Here is a 13181-nt window from a genome sequence, read left to right on the forward strand (position 1 = left end):
AAAAGACCAATTCAACTGCTGTCACACTATGTGACCCAGCAGGGGCCACTTCCCCCACCCCAAGAAGATGATGTATAATAACCTCCAGGTCTAGTGATTCTCACTCATGGCTACTGCAAAAATTAACCCAATCCTGGCCAGAACCAAGCTTTAGATATTGTCTTTCACAGTACCTACCTGGACAAAGTGCCCAGCACAGAACTGGATAAACACATCCTACAGTAGGTGAACTGCTGGCTCACAAGATGGACACAAAGGGTTATAGTAATGGATTTACATCAGACTGGTGACCCATAACTAGTGAGGTTCCTCAGGGCTCCATCTTCACCCTGTGCCATTTAGAATCTTCATCAATTACTTGGACTAGAAGGAATACTGAACATGCTTGCAGAAAACTGGAAGGAACTGTTGACTCCCTACAGAGACAAATTAGAGGCTGGCAATCACCAACCATACAAAGTTCAAATGGGAAAGTGCCAGACGCTGCACCTGATTCAACACTGGATGTGGGAAAGATTGGGGACTGAGATGCTGGAAAGTAGTGCTGCAGAAAGGCACCTGGGGGTCCTGGCTGATGGAAAGCTAAACATGAGTCAGCAGTCAGCAGCCAGGAGGGCCCAACCCTGTCCTGGAGGGCATCAGGCATCAGGCGCAGCATCACAGCTGGGCAAGGGAGGGGATTGTCCTGCTCTGCTCTGAGCTGGGACAGCCTCACTTCAAGTGCTGGGGGCAGTTTTGGTCACCTCAACAAGAGAAAGACAAAAAGCTATTAGAAAGCATACAAAGGAGGGCAACAAAGATGGTGAAGGGCCTTGAGGGGAGCCCTTACTAGGTGTGGCTGACGTCACTTGGTCTGTTCAGCCTGGAAAAGACGAGCCTGAGGGTAGACCTGATTGCAATCTGCAACTTCCTCGTGAGAAGAGGAGGGGCAGATATGATCTCATCTCTCTGCTGACCAATGGCAGGACTTGAGGGAATGGTATGAAGTTGTGTTATGGGAGGTTTAGGTTGGCTATTAGGGAAAGGTGGTTGGGCACCAGAACAGTTCCCCAGAGAAGTGGTCACCGCGCCAGCCTGACAGAGTTTAAGAAGCTTTTGCACAGTGCTTTCAGGAACATGGAGTGACTCTTGGGAATGGCCCTGTGTAAGGCTAGGAGTTGGACTCAATGATCCTTCTGTGTGCCTGCCAACTCAGCACGTTCTGTGATTCTGTGATCTTAAAACCAGGGCTTGAAAATGAACTTTCAGGGAACATTAACGCTTAATGTTTCACTGACTGAAGTTTGAATGACTACCTGATGCTACTTAACTGCAAATGCATTGTTAATTCAATTACTCAAAAGCTGTGTCCTGCTACACTCAGTAAGAGGAAAATTAAATTCTATCATATATGAAATAAATCTTGATGTATACACCTTTATTGAGGTATGGGAGTCAAAACATACAGTCTGAATGCTGATTAAAGATGGAACTCTGACTGATGCTTCTTCAGCCCTAATTTCTTCTTAGCCTAGCCCCTGCTAAGGTCACTGCCTACCAGAACCCATGGCTGTGCCCCAGTGCAGGTCCCTGTTGTCTCTGTTCCCCCACGTGACCTCCTCCATTCTGTGTACATCTCAGTTGAGATTGTTTAACCAAATTCTCTCCTTTCTTGGGTTGGAGTCTGCTATTTTTGTCTCACTAAAGTAATTTAGTGGTTTCATTTTCATCTAAAATTTCAGTGCAAGATTATTCCTTTAGTGAACACTTTGATGTAAAGTCAAAAGGCTTATCCTGTGTCCTTTCTTATTTGTTTATGATAGCTAAGTACTTATGAATTACTGAGGTCCTATCAGTGCTTTTAAGGATGCAATAACATTACCAAATTAGATTGATATTTTCTGATATATTTCTGTAGCTTAAAAGAATTTTTCTCTTACTTGATTAACTGGAACTAAAAATCACCTGAAACCAGTAAATTGCTAGAATACTTCTTTTCTCCTCCTGTTCTTGAATTCTGCTGCCTGGAGAGAAAATATGAGGGCATTTCTAACAAAGGATATTCAAGAAACTGACTTTCCAAAAGGCAAATGAAAACTAGACCACAGTAATAATCATAGAGCTGAAGACCTGTTCAATTTCTTACTATTGCTTTTACTTGGTACCTGCTGTGCTCATACTGTGCTGTTTGGAGAACACATTATCTCCAAGCATTGGCAAAACCCACAGTCAGGTTAACAACACATTTCAGTTACCAGCAACCATCAGTGCTCAGCAGCTAGTGTTAATAATCTACAGTTGCCAAGAACAGATGAAAACTTATCTGTGACTAGAAAATCCACAGACCAATTTGTTACCAATTTGTTTTGATGCTTTATCAAAATTATTGGTTTCCAGTTTCAGCTGTCTATGCTTTTTTTTTTTAATTCTAATCCACAAAATTAGGAGCATTTTTGGGCTTCCTTTAATTTGTGTGAGAATAATCTCTCTAACTTTTTTACCTAACACACCTGCAGGACATTGCCTCATTCTGCACAGGAAGGTTGCAAGGTCCACAACCTTACAGTGGCCTGGTAAAAGAGTTTAATTGGTTTTAAAACTGATGCATGAGTTGAGAAATTAGACATAGAAGGACATCATTTCATGACTAGTATTAAGCCAAGAGTAAGTCTGACCTGCCAGTGAAAATCATTTCTTTGAACACTTTTTTTTTAATATGGTAGAGAAGTTCAATTCTTACACTGAGAATCTTGTTTAACAAAAGAGAACAAACTGTATTTATGGAACCAAGAATATGGTGTTGGTCACATCATTGTTTCAAGAGCACAATATCATCCCAGCAAAACATAAAAATATCATTATTAATATTTGTGTTCTACCTGGCAATGGCATCAAAACATTTAATGTAATAAGCATGGTGAATGGACATATACAACATGTTTTACACTTTATTTTGTAAATGAATTTTCACCTGCTAGCTAGTTTTTGTTTTTCAAAAATATGGTGAAGACTGCATTAAAAGTAGTACAGACCAAGGTCACTTGTGTGATCCTCCCTGAAATAAACTGTTTCCGGCTATACTGTATTTTCCATCAACAGTTTTCCTCCATCTCCTGTAAGCCAACCAAATAAAGCTGCTTTCTCCATATTTTTGGCTTATCCTAGATCTTATTATCCATCTTTTTCATTCTGTGTCTCCCTCATCTACAGTTTATGTGCACTGAGGATGAATAGAATACTCAGTGGTGGAAAAGGGAAAGTGTGCAGCATGAGGGCTGAAAACTGTCATTTAAATTAGTTGTTGCCTCTTGAATATCCCTTCTTTCAAGAATAATGAGCTACCCTGCTCTTTCTTGTATAAGACTGCTTATTATAGAAAGTAAACTGTACTTTAACTGTACAGCTAAAGAAACTTTCTTGAACAATTACTTGCTTTATATCATAAAATGAAAACCACTGGTTTTTGAAGACCACTAGGTCTGTTTTGCTGCCCCTATGTATCTGCCTAAGTCTGTCAAAAGTGAGTTTCAAATCATAGTCCTTAATCAGCCAGTTGTGTATAATTACAAAGGAAGCATTTAAAACAGATTGTAGGAGAGAATGTCACTACAACTTTCTGTTTGCCTTGTTTATCATATCTCTGTGGATAGTTTTTTGGAAACAGATGTGTCCATCTGACAGAGATGTTTAACTTTTGACAGAGATGTTTAACTTTTGCATTTGACAGAAATGTTTAACTTTTTTCCTTGTATTTTTTTAATCTCATCCAGAATATATCTAAAATCTCTCCATATTTCAGCAGCAGGCTCTGGGACTAAAACAGAGGACTTCTAATACCAGAGGCAGAATGTACTACCTGCTAATGTTTAATTTTACTGCCATATCCTTTGCTAATCTCAGTGCTCACAGTTTTTCCATATTGCCTCAATTTCCTGTTCTAATATCTTTGGATATAAACATTGCACAGTCTCCTAGCTTATATTAGACCATGAGATCATGCAAATATTAATCATAGTTTTGAAAAATACCTCAATACTATACTTACACGGGAATGTAAAGTTAGTTCTCTTAGATACCTTGCCACAAACAAGGCTGACGGAGACATCCAGTGTCTTTCACTATACTGTTCTGCCTGAGCAAATTATTAGGGCTTCATTTTGAGAGTGTCGTCTTTTCTGGATTATACCTTTTAACATTGCTGTGTTACATTTTAAACTTCACTTTCTGAGACTCTGGTCTTGCAGTCTTAGAACAGTGCTCTCATAGCTTTTCTCCTTCTTTTGTTTTCTGTTAGTTCTCATTGCCCAGTAATCCATCTCACACAATTCTTCCTCTTCCTAGTCTACATATCTCCACAGGGTGATTCAGTGTTGTGCACAAAAGAGGTGGAAAAACTTCTGAGTTTGGGAATTGCTCACCTATTTCATCACATCTCATATTAAAAACATGCAGCTCCTGATATCACACCAGCTATAAGACATTAATAAATGTAGCCGATTAATTTGCTTACCCTGGATGATGAGAATTCTCGTTGTCTGAAACAATATATCATATGCATATTAAATGTACACCCTGTGTCTGAATTAAGTATACTAGCTCACAATGACTCAGAAAGAATAAAGACCAGTTACCCTCATAAAGGTAAAAGCATTGTGAAGCAGGTGTTAGTTCTACCTTTTTTGAACTCAATCATAAGCACACTAATGTAGTATAACTATTTAAATTATTCTTTTTTGCCAGAGGCACAGTAATAATTGCAATTGCTCTTAGCCAGCCACATTTATGATGGAAACTGTTACCATGATAATGGTGCAGGGAGTATGGCCAGTAGGTCAAAGGAGGTGATTCTTCCTTTCTATTCCATTCTCATCAGACCACATCTAGAGTGCTGCACCCAGCTTTGAGTCCCCAGGTCAATAAAGTTTTGACCTATGTTGGGGGTTGGTTTTCCTTCTTTTTCACTTGTAGAGTTTTTTCCCCATAAGTTGCTAGGAAACTAACTACTGGGTACTTATGGGTACTTGAGGAAAAAAAAAAGAAATGGCCAAGGTCGGGAGAGGAGTGTAGCATCTGGCTACACTTCATTTTCTCGGGGAGCTTCTCTCCGAGGGGGAGGATATCGTGAGTTTTGGGAGCAGGTAAAGGACGGGGCTGGGGGCAGCTGCTCTCTCTTGCTCTCAGCATCAGAGGAGGACAGTCAAGGTGTTGCTTACTGTCAGGAGAATTCGCTGTCACCGCTGGAGCCCAGTTCTGTGCTGCTTCTTCCTTTCTGTGGGTGAGCCTCTGCTCAGGACAGCAGCCATTGGGCTAGGACCTTATTATCACCTACCTCACTAAGAGAGAGACCTATCACCGTCTGCTCGGGTGCCCGGGATCTTGACTCGCCCCTCTCTGCCCTGCAGGGAGCCGGGCTGCCCCTGTCCCGCTTCCGCCACTTCTTCAGCAGCGCTCCGAGCTTTCGCTGCACTGTAGCCCCGCACCCCCTGCCTGCCCCGCAGTTCCAGACACGGCTCCAGAGCTTCTGATACATCTTGGCTACCACCCCGGGATTTTAAATCATTTATGCCGTTCCAGCTTGGTGCTTCTCAGAGTCCTGCAGGGGCAGCAGGATTGGCTGCCCCAGGGGCTTGTGAAGCGAAGCCTCTCCGCCATCCCTGCCCATATGGGCCGAGAAGGCTGTCACAGGGTTCCTGGTTCTGTTTGTTGTTGATGCCATAGTTTCTGTTTGTTTGCCTTGTTATACATAGTAGTGTTATAAATAATCAAATTGTGAGCCAATCTTATAAAAAAAATTAGCAAAGATTTATTAATTTGTCTGCGAGACCAAAGTTCGGTCTTCGAAACCACCACAGCCAAAGAGACAGCATCGAGCCAGGATCAGCACTGCGTGAAGGCGGATCTGACCTCCCGAGTGTCAGAGTCTCCCCAGTTCACACTCATGGCTTCGCGCAGCGAGATTTTATACAGTTTATTCTGCCCGAGGCAAAGATGACCGAATTTTGTGTCTCCTCACATGCATCGCTCTTGCTTTCCATGTGCAGAGGTGGACATAAGCCCCATCCAGGTGTCTCATTGTTGTCAATCGACTCCGGAGAAGCCATGTATTCACATGTGTCAGGATGGTGCCATTGGTTATCTCCACAGATGTAATCGGCAGGGCGGTAATCGGCAGGGCGGTAATCGACAGATGTAATCGGCAGGGCGGTAATTGGTAATCGACAGATGTAATCGGCAGGGCGGTAATCGCTTTCAGGTGGTCCCAACAACTCGGGAAACCAGTGATTATCACCCTGGAAGCCTCTATTCTTACGTTAAAGCGTCGATGTTTATCTTAAAGTTTATCCAAGAACTAGTTGTATCTGAATAAGACAGGTGTTCCCGGCCAGGATAGTCAAAAAGCATGGTCTGGATTTTACAATATTTTATACATTAATAGCATGAATTATCACTACCATATACTACCATCCCTCCCCATTCATATCACTAATTTAATTCATGCTCCTTTTATAACCCAAATTGCTAAATTTCTTTAATTTCTACTTCTACTCACTAACATTAAGGGTCTTTCACAAAAAGAGTAAACTTTGTTACACTATTCTGTACTTTCCCTGTGGAAAAACCCTGATATTCTGTATTATTTACATTCATTTTTGCTCGTTTCTTGAACTTTGCCAATATTTCAGCAGCGTTGCTGGCATACTTCCTTTCTCCCGGTCTCACGATCTTAGATGTGTTGCCTCCGGAAGCCACCTCCAGGTCCACGGGCACTATTGCTATCTGCATACCCTGGACCACGGAATTAGACAAGGGAGGAATACGATTCTGGCTACTGAAAAGAGCACAAAAAACATAACTTTGTTCCACCAAGTCCCATCGAACAATTTGTCCCACCATGAAGATTGTAAAATCAAATTCCATTTTTGAACAGGGACATGGGCCACCTTTTTGATTTCAGCTGCCAAACCTCTTATGGTTTCCCCATAATCATCAGTTTCAATACAACATTCCGATTCATTGAACTTCCCACACACTCCCCCTTCTTCAGCCAGCAAATAGTCTAAAGCTATTCGATTTTGGTACACAAATGCCTCTACCTGGGTGTGCTGCCGACTAAGTAAATCCAGGGCCTCAGAGATGTGATTCAATACAATTTCCACCACTGCCTGCAGCCAAATCAGTCTGTTCAGTAGGTAAATCAGAGTCCTATACCTGTAGTTTTCATCCTGGCCCCACATGGCCAGTCCATAATAATCAATTATTCTTGCCACTGGCCACTCTTCCTCCCCCCAAGTTTGTTTACCGCTAATCACTGGTATCATCTTTTTCAAGCTTCTCCTCTCCCTTCTCAGGGTCTTGTACAGTGGAGCCCCTAATAGGTTACTCTTTGTTCAAGGGAGAGTAAAGAACACTGGCCGGATCATGCCTAAAGTGCATGATCCCTTCCACCTTGGGGGTAACTCACTGTATGCCTTCTTTCCACAAATCCAATAGATTCAATCGGGGCTTTCCATCTGATGTTTATTCTCCTGGGTCTCCCCAGTATTCTCTCAGGCCCTCCAAGGATTGAAAAGGGTTGGCTTCTGGATTTTTGACCCAACACAGTCCTATTCTTTTGTTCCATTCACAATTTGTCTCATTCCTCCGGCTCCAGTACCCTGAAGGGGGTTCTGGCTGCCAGACCTTGCTTTTTGTGTTTGAGTTCACCATCAGGGTAGACACACACAGAGTGTATCTCACCATTTCGGTGTACTCCTTTCCCTCTCGACTGATGCAGATGGTTCCAATCACTCTCTGGTCCAAAATCCATCCCTCAGGTCTCTGTGCCAATTTTGAGACCCTTGGATTGTCCCATTTCAGAAGCTGTTCTGGAGCCAAACCTTCCTCTTTCCAAGGCCATTTCTCTGCTGACTTCAGCCCCCCACAAATCCAACAATTTGACAATCCTAGTTCAGCTGCAATTTCTTGCATCAGGTCAATGAACAGGCTCCTGTCTGGGGAAGGTAGTTCCCCATCAGCATATTGTTTCTCCAACAATTCATACTGTTCTACCGGTGTTTTCAATCTTTCCTGTTCAACTTATTTCCTTCTCATTTCTGACTCCCTTCGCTTCAGCTCCTGAGTTATTTCTCTCATCCTCCCCTCAGGATCCTCACCATCTTTATTTCTCGTGAAGCAGACAACCCGGTCATATTGCAGGCACACTCTATCATCACTCGCCTGTGCCAAATCCAATATGAGTGGGTCTCTGTTCAAGGTAAATTTGCTATCAAACTTAACATTTCCTCCCATCCAATACATTTTCCCATTCATCATGCATATCCCCAGCCTTGCATTGTCATAACACAATGGATTCACCTGGTGATACGCAACAAAGATTGATTCTGTCTTTCCCCCAACCCACATGGTTCGGTAACATTGGTTACAAATGGGGATTGACATTATTTCTGCACTTCGTTTCCATATCTGGTGTTTGTGCTCATCTGATTGCCCGTTCCTTAGCCCTGCCTTGGGATTGATACACCAAATCCCTGTTTCCAATTCACACAATTTTATCTTCATGCCATTTTTCCAACTGTACCTGCCAGGTTTCCTGAGACAATCTTCCGGGACTTGGTATGCTGAGGGTCTCTCCTTCCCTTTCACAACTGGGACCACCTGAGTGCAATTCCCATACTCATCTGTGGAGCTCTCGTTTCCTCTTCTCATTGAGACCTCAGTGCACAGACTCTGCGTCCCACACACGACTAGGCTCAGGCCAATCTGGATTCCCACCAGGCGTACTCCTCTGCCTTTGCCTCTGCCCCCTAGGGTGCCACCAGCAGTGAGGAAGACCATCTTCATGGCAGCAGGAGAATTCTTCGGGGAACATGTTCTCGGACCTAGCCACATACCTCCTTTTAAAAGCGCCCCACCGTGAAACCCTGACGGCATTGGAACTGCACTTTGATGGATTTCCAGCAGTCCACATCCAGAATCTCTGCTTTTGATCTAAGCTTCCCATGCACCCCGTTCTGAAAAATTTGAAACCACTCCTGTGAATCTAATTCAACGATTCCCAAATTTGTGGCTAAGGTTAGGATTCAGTCAGTCAGCTCAAGCTCTTCCTCCAGACACTGAGTGCACAGCCCCTTCAGCCTCTGTCCCCTTCTACAATGAATGACAAAAACCCCTTGAAAATATTCACACTTAAAGTGCACAAATGGATAGCATACACAATCTGACAGTATACAACTTATCCACTCGCCGTCGGTCATTTACAAGGATGTTGGAGTCTGAGTTTCAGGTCGCCTGGGGAAGAAGTGACCCTCCACTCAGGTGCTTCCTCCTGATGTTCGACTTTCTTCACCCTAGACACATGTGTCCAGCCTTTCTCTGCCGTCCGAATGGCCGTGTCTGTTGTCAGGAGCACAAGAAAGGGACCTTCCCAGTGAGGAGAGAGGGGCACCTCCTTCCACACTTTCACAAGCACTTTGTCACCTGGTTGGATTTTGTGGATAGCGAATCCCAGAGGAGCACTCTGAGCCACTATCCCTTGTTTTCTGAGTTCCTGCAAATTTTTGTTGATTGCAACCAGATATGGTTGAATCTGACAGTCCTCAAACCTGGGGTGTCCCACCGGCATTCCATGTCTATATGGCATTCCATATAACATTTCAAATGGTGAGAGCCCCGTCTCTGAATGAGGCATCATTCTGATATTAAGCAATGCTAAAGGCAGGCATTTCAACCAGGACATCTGAGTTTCTAAAATCAATTTAGATAACTGCGCCTTCAAGGTCTGATTCATCCTTTCCACTTGTCCTGAACTCTGGGGATGCCACGGAGTGTGGTATTCCCACGGAATGCCTAGCACGTTTTAAACATTAATAGCATGAATTATCACTACCATATACTACAATAGTAAAGAACTGTTATTCCTATCCTCTTATCTTTGCTTGAGAGCCCCTTAATTTCAAAATTTTAATAATTTGGAGGGAGAGGATTTACATTCTCCATTCCAAGGGAGGCTCTTCCCTTTCCTAGCAAACACCTGTCTTTCAAACCAAGACAACCCATCAGAGTGGATCCAGAGGAGGGCAACAAAAATGGTCAGAGGGCTAGAACACCTCTACTGTGAAGAAAGGGTGTGAGAGATGAGGCTGGTAAGCCTCGAAATGAGAAGGCCTCAGGGAGCTCTTATTGCAGCCTTTCAATACATAACAGGAGCTTATAGAATAGACAGAGAGGGACTTTTCATCAGGGTCTTTAATGAACACTCCAAAGGCTACTTGGACTGGACCATAGGATAGATGTTTTTACTATAAGATTGTGAGACATTGGGACTAGTTGTCAGAGATTCGTGCATCCTCGACCACTGGAGGTGTTAAAGGCCAGGTTAGACAGGCTATGAGCAACCTGACATAGTGAAGAGATTTTGTGCATCACAGGGGTGTCGCCAACCCAATCCTGAACATCCTATGGCTCTATGAGTCTATGATATATAGTTTAAATGGTATATAATAGCAAAGACCTTGAAGGTATGGTCACATTTTGAATATGGTTGATCATTAAAAATTCACTGATGATTTCAGGTCATTAAAAAAACATAGCCTGAGGAGCAGCGGGGCAAAAAAAGTGTTTTTTCTCTAAGGAAACAATACCCAGCAAAATGCTGAAGAAACACAGTATAATAAGAGGATAAGACACTGCTGCTGCCCTCTAAAATAATGACTCTTTTAGACATCCTGCAGCATGAGGCAGACCAAGCCCTGACCTCTAAGACCATCAAGGACCATATCAGTAAACAAGATGGGTTTAGTTATAGGGTGAGGTGCACTAGTGGATGTGGAATATGATTGTTAAGGAGTTGTTTCTGTAGTGGTCATGACTGACGGGGTACGGGAACAAACTCTTAATACTCTTAAGTATGCTGTTAATGTGGTAACACACTGGAGCTTAGTTTGGAAGCTTAGTTTCAAACACACCTGAGCATACTGAATTGAAACTAAAACAATGAAGGGTCTTCTCCAAATCATTCATATTGTATATTTGTGGGATTTCTGATTTGTGGGATATGGCATTTCAAAACTGCAAAGATGAAGCAAAGCTTCAGTAACATGATTTTCAGTTATATAGAAAAGTTTCAATGACCTACTGATTCTGATCTGATTTGATTGGATTTTTGAACATACTTTTCAGAAAGCACTGGGATGTCCGTTCTTAAATCCATACCATTACATAACTAAGGGACTTTTTCAGGAATTTTGACTTGCATATTTTTTCCTCAACAAATAAAGATATTTTAAGTATATATGTGATCATATATCTCTTCCTTCCTATCCTTTTTAATCTTGTGCTCAAATAAAAATAATGAAAAAGGAAGAAATCAGTAGAAAAGGCATTACCAAAGTGTGGGAATTTTTCTGGGTTCAAGGGTACCTTTTTAGTTTGTGTTTAAAAACAGTTATTTACTGTCTTTACCTAGTATTTTAAACACAGATGCTGTTCTTCATTAGTACAACTTTTGCAGAATACAGCACTGATGTCATGCAAATCTAGTTTTCTCTTTTTTCCCATATAGCTCCTCATAAATAAAACTGATTTTTCAATAATTATTGTCATTAAAGTGTTTCAAAAATATGGTCATAATCAAAGGGTTTCAAAAACATATTAAATATGGGAAGATTACGTGTTTTGCCTCTTGATCTGTGAAATAATGAGCAACAGAAGTTGTTAACAGTCCATTGTTTATATTTAGAACTGTTGTAAATAGAATTGCAGATTAAGTGCAATGTGGAATATTCATTCTTCACAAACAGATAGATTGGGTAATAAAAATTGTGTCTTTCTTTATTTACAAACTTTTTTAAAATTAATCTTTGTTTTAGTTATTGTCACAGCTGTTAACAGCTGGTTTGAACCTCATACAAATACTAAACATCAATTTAGCCAAATGATAGAACTTAATATTTGTTTTCCAATTCCAGCACAATATAATGTAGACATTTATTCTTTATCCCTTTCTTGCACTACTGCTTTCCTTACCCTCTGTTCTCAATATTTACACTTCAAGAAAAAGCTGCTAAATTGGCATACTCAAGTATAAATAAAAATGTGTTTCAACTTAGACCATTTTAGTCCTATCTGCATAGTTTTAATTAACATGAATATTTTCAGCTGCAGGCTTAAGTAACTGATTCTCCATGAGTAATCTTACTAGTTACCATAATCATACTTTTTAATGCTTTTTAAATTATTAAGGTGTTTAGCTTAAAATAATTTCATTTATACAATAGTAAGAATATAATAAGCAACTGAGTAGGCAGCTATTTTATGCTGGGTATAATATATACACCCAGAAAGCTCAGTGAAATTTATATTATAAGGTATATAAAAATATATTATAATGTATATTATATGACATTTGGTGTAATTTTTGAGAGCACTGAGACTCATTTTTTACTCCACTGATGTGCATAGCAGAGATTCAGGTGCTGGAAAAAGATATGAGAATTATTTTCAAGACACTTGTTGTGTCTTGAAACTACTACACAAATAGTAGTTCGAATTCTGTTATCCATAGTATGAAATGTTTCCACTTAGCTTTGCCATAGTAAAGCCTGATTCTTCAGAACTGAGGTAGATTAAGGTACAAAATTTTCAAACTATAACCATTGCACATGAGGATTTATAATTTCAACTTCTCCATCAGAAAATAAAATTTCTTCATTTCTAACATGTTTAATCTCTCAAATTCTGTTTTAAATAAAAAATAAAATCAAAGCAAACAAAAACCCAACCAAACCTATGGGTTAATGCACTCAGAGTAATCAAATGATCATTTTTATGTACTGTAACATGGCCAGGATCATAGGACTAATACAACCTGGGGGAAATTTATGTAAATATTACACTGTTAAGGAAAAAAAAAAAAAAGGAAAAATGAAAGAAAAAGAAGGAAAATAAGAAGATAAAGAATAAAAAAAAGAAAATTTGGGGAAAATAACTTGCTCTTAGAACTTGAAGAAAAATTTTACCAAATTCCTTCTCTGTGTGAACTGAAAAGTAATCATATCTTCAGTATGAAATGTTATGATTTTCTAAACAAAGAAAACCTAGTAAAGAATTGATCCCAGCAAAAGATTTCCCTGGAACTTGACACCAGTTACATTTAGAAACACCCCTTGTAGACAAAATCAGACTAAAAGATTATTCAAAGTTAA

This window comes from Agelaius phoeniceus, chromosome Z (assembly GCF_051311805.1).
Source record: "Agelaius phoeniceus isolate bAgePho1 chromosome Z, bAgePho1.hap1, whole genome shotgun sequence".
Taxonomy (NCBI): domain Eukaryota; kingdom Metazoa; phylum Chordata; class Aves; order Passeriformes; family Icteridae; genus Agelaius; species Agelaius phoeniceus.